This window comes from Pinus tabuliformis, chromosome 4_2 (assembly GCF_031772625.1).
Source record: "Pinus tabuliformis cultivar Carrire ecotype Pingquan chromosome 4_2, CPIR1, whole genome shotgun sequence".
NCBI lineage: Eukaryota > Viridiplantae > Streptophyta > Pinopsida > Pinales > Pinaceae > Pinus > Pinus tabuliformis.
The window spans coordinates 90878121-90882580 of NC_142304.1; the positions used below are offsets into that span (position 1 = coordinate 90878121).

Here is a 4460-nt window from a genome sequence, read left to right on the forward strand (position 1 = left end):
GACATGGAAACCCCAATTTTTCCCATGCTTGGGCACCAGGGCGCGGCATGGAAACCCCAATTTTTCCCATGCTTGGGTGCCTTTTTCGTCACAACGTGGAAACCCCAAATTTTGGGCACTAGGGCGCGACATGGAAACCCAAAAATTTTGGGCACCAGAGCATGACATGGAAACCCCAATTTTCTAAGGCTTCAGTGCCTTTTCCATCACGCCGTGGAAACCCAAAATTTTACACCCCTAAGCAATAAAAAATTCTCATCTGGAGGAAGAGGCAAAGACGTGAGAGTGGGAGGGTTATCCATATTTGTTTGTGATAAAAAAAAAGCTTTGAATTGAGACAACCAAGGGTTGAATCTTAGTGGATCATGGCAATAAGGCCACTCTACCACTTACAATACCCTATCACATATTTAAGTCATTCGCAAAGGATCCTTCTCAACGACTGTTTGGAATTGAACTTCAAAGTTGCCCTGATCGAGATGCTTCACGGTTGTGGTTTGCAAATGACATGGGTCCCTGGGGGCCACAAAGAAATGCCCCTACTGTGGGTCAAGATACAGTCAAAGAGTGACATGCATCGCTTCTTGTGTGGATTTTGACTTAGAGGCATTCAATCATAATCCGACACACAGTAGCTTCTCACCACTGGCTTTTCAACCAAGCACGATGACCAATTGTGTGAATCAACGGTTCCTCTCGTACTAATTTGAATTACTATTACTGTGTGGTTCATCAGTAGGGTAAAACTAACCTGTCTCACAACAGTCTAAACCTAGCTCACGTTCCCTATTGGTGGGTGAACAACTCAACGCTTGGTGAATTATGCTTCGCAACGATAGGAAGAGCCGAAATAAAAGGATCAAAAAGAAACATCGCTATGAACACTTGGCTGCCACAAGCCAGTTATCCTTGTGGTAAATTTACTGACACCTCTAGCTTCAAATTCCAAAAATTGAAAGGATCAATAGGCCATGCTTTCATGATTTGTATTCGTATTGAAAATAAAAATCAAATGAGCTTTTACCCTTTTGTTCTGCATGATATTTATATTATCGTTGAGCTCATCTAAGGACACTTGTGTTATCTTTTAATAGATGTGCACCCCATCCAAACTCCCCATCTGACAATGTCCTCTGCCCGGATTGACCTGCTGAAACATGCCTTAAGGCCAAAAACAGGGTAGTGCCCCATCTTTGCCCCACGAAATAAGTAAAATAATGTTAAAAGTAGTGGTATTTCACTTGCGTCAAAAATGGCTCCCACTTCTTCTACACCTCTCAAGTCATTTCAAAAAGTTGGACTAGAGTCAAGCTCAACAGGGCCTTCTTTCCCCGCTGATTTTGTCAAGCCCATTCCCTTGGTTGTGGTTTCACTAGATAGTAGATAAGGATAGTGGGAATCTTGTTAACCCATTCATTCACTTCACTAATTAGATGACGAGGCATTTGGATACCTTAAGAGATCCATAGTTATTCCCGCCATTTACCCGTGCTTGGTTGAATTTCTTCACTTTCACATTCATAGCACTGGGTAGAAATCACATTGCGTCAGCATCCGCAGGGAACATTACAATGCTTTGTTTTAATTAAACAGTCAGATTCCCCTTGTGCGTACCAGTTCTGATTCGACTGTTCGACACCTAGGGAAAAGCCCCCAGCAAGGGGCATTTTATGCCTGTAGTCCAATCGACACACGACTGCCCACCCTCACTGCTAGAGCAGCTCGGGCAGACTATCGACAGTCCACGAGTTGAGGGCACAGACCCCTAGGCCCAGCCCTTAGAGCTAATCCTTTTCTTGAAGTTATGGATCCATTTTTCTGACTTCCCTTACCTACATTGTTCTATTGACTAGAGGTTGTTCACCTTGGAGATTTGATGTGGTTATGAGTACGACCGCGCATGAACGGTACTCGGTCCTCCGTATTTTCAAGGTCCACTGAGGGCACACCAGACACTGCAAGATGTGTGGTGCTCTTCTAGCTACTGTACCCTATCTGTGGGTGAACCGATTCCAGGGTGGGCAAGTTGTTAAAAAGAAAAGATAACTCTTCCCAGGGCCCCTGACGACATCTCCGGGTTTCCTAACGTTGCCGCCCACCACCATGTCCCAGTTCAGGAATATTAGCTCGATTCCCTTTCGATGCTCGTGTAGAGTGCACCCTTGATACAAAGCTTCCCCATTTCTTAGGATCGAATAACCCATGTCCAAATGTTGTTCACATGGAACCTTTCCCCACTTCAGTCTTCAAAGTTCTCATTTGAATATTTGTTATTACCACCAAGATCTACACATGGGGTCGATCCACCCAAGCTCATGCCTAAGGTTTCTCAATGACCCCCACGTCCTCCTACTCATCGGAGCCAGGAAATTACTCTGATGGTCAAGTGTAGGTTGTGTGCTTCAACACCATCCATTTTTGGGGCTAGTTGATTCTGCAGGTGAGTTGTTACACACTCCTTAGTGGATTTCGTCTTCCATGAATACCATCCTACTGTCTTAATCAAGAAACACCCTTTGTGGGATCTAGGCTAGCGCGCAATTTGGCACTGTGACTTGACTTTCGGTTCATCTCGCATTGCTAGTTCTGCTTACCAAAAATGGAACACTTGGAACTCTTGATTCCACGACGTGGCTCAATGGAGCAGCCACACCCTCTTACCTATTTAATGTTCGAGAATAGGTCAAGGGCATTATGCCCCTAATGCCTCTAATAATTTGCTTTACCCGATAAAACATATGCATGAGCTCTAGCTATCCTGAGGGAAACTTCAAAAGAAACCAGCTACTAGATGGTTTGATTAGTCTTTCTCCCCTATACCCAAGTCAAACGAATGATTTGCACGTCAATATCGCTACAAGCCTCCACGAGAGTTTCCTCTAGCTTCACCCTACTCAGGCATAGTTCACCATCTTCCAGGTCCTAATAGGTGTGCTTGCACTTGAACCCTTCGAATAAGCTCAAGGTCAGTCGAAAATGCACCCCCCTAGAGAGGGGATCTCACCCGTCAGCTTCCTTGCACCTTGTAGGTTTTCAAGCCCGTCGACTTGCACACCTGTTAGACTCCTTGGTCCGTGTTTCAAGATGGGTCGAATGGAAAGCCTGCCAACCAACACCACGAGTGTGCAGGTGCACACAGCCTACCACAAGGGTGCACGCTTTGTCCCTTGACCGCCATAATGGAAAACTGACAAGCATTAATCCACCCGCACTTATGATGATGCAACAGCATGTGTTGGTTTGCACCTTAAGTTGAGCGGCAGACCAGCCTGAGCCATTCCACATTCGACCAAGATGCATTGACAGCCTCCATCTGCTTCCCTCCCGGAAATTTCAAACATTCTTTAACTCTGTTTTCAAAGTCCTTTTCATCTTTCCCTTGAGGTACTTGTTCGTTATTGGTCTCTCGCCTATATTTAGCATTGGACGGAATTTACAACCCAATTAGGGCTGCATTCCCAAATAGCCCAACTCACTGACAATGCCTTGTGATGTGGTAGGGTCCCAATTTGATGAGGTTATCACCCTCTCAGGCGCCCCCTTCCAAGGGACTTGGCCCAGGTCCATCGCTGAGGATGCTTCTATAGGCTACAATTCAGGTGACACTGCTGCCCGATTTTCATGCTGGGCTCTTCCCGGTTCGCTTGCTACTACTAGGGGAATCCTTGTAACTTTCTTTTCCTTTGCTTAATTATATGCTTAAACTCAGCCGGTGTTCTTTCCTGGGCTGAGGTCGCAAATTTGGAGCTAAATCTGCCATACCCGATGGGAGGATAAGAGAGAGCAAAGCAAGTTCGAGCAATGCCCACTGCCCATCCAAGGGGATAGGATCACCGCTCACCGACACATGCCACGAAACATCACTTGATGTATCTCAGCCAATCGCACCACATTGGTCATGGATGACCAACTTTGTTGCTCCCTAACATATTGCAGGGAGTGCGTTTGAATGGGATGCGACACCTAGACAGACGTGCCCTTGACCGAGGCCTTAGGCACAAATTGCGTTCAAAAACTCAATGATTCATGGGATTCTGCAATTCACACCAAGTATCACATTTCTCTACATTCTTCATCATAATAGGAGCCTAGATATCCGTTGCCAAGAGTTGTTTCTGTTAGCACCTAAATCTGCCTTAGGCTGAAGGAAGGAAAAACTTAGGGTAACCACAAACCATGCTCAGTCTAGTAGCTAGCCCTACCAGAGAAGGAGAGGGCTCTCTCCGAGTCACGCTCAGTGAATAGATGATCGAAAATGGTCTAAGATGACTTACAATGCAATATTTACCTTATGCTAGTAAGTGAATAGGGATTTCTGGAAACAAATTGTATAAATGACCGAGCTTCTGGGATGTTATGGGACTGGCACTCAGCAAAGAAAAGAGAATTGAATATGAAGGCACAGATTATTCCATGAGTCAAGGTAGGCAGAAAGTGTAGAAATTTTGGTTTAAGGTAAT

The 4460-nt window shown here is 45.3% G+C and overlaps 2 non-coding genes across 2 annotated transcripts; both read right to left on the reverse strand.

The window, feature by feature from the left end:
- Positions 1–327: 327 nt before the first annotated feature.
- Positions 328–3736, reverse strand: LOC149168410 (25S ribosomal RNA). Its single transcript, XR_016259991.1, has one exon. It is a non-coding gene; the product is annotated as a 25S ribosomal RNA (ribosomal RNA).
- Positions 3737–3957: 221 nt separating this feature from the next.
- LOC149168411 (5.8S ribosomal RNA) lies at positions 3958–4111 on the reverse strand. Its single transcript, XR_016259970.1, has one exon. It is a non-coding gene; the product is annotated as a 5.8S ribosomal RNA (ribosomal RNA).
- Between the last annotated feature and the right edge of the window lie 349 nt (positions 4112–4460).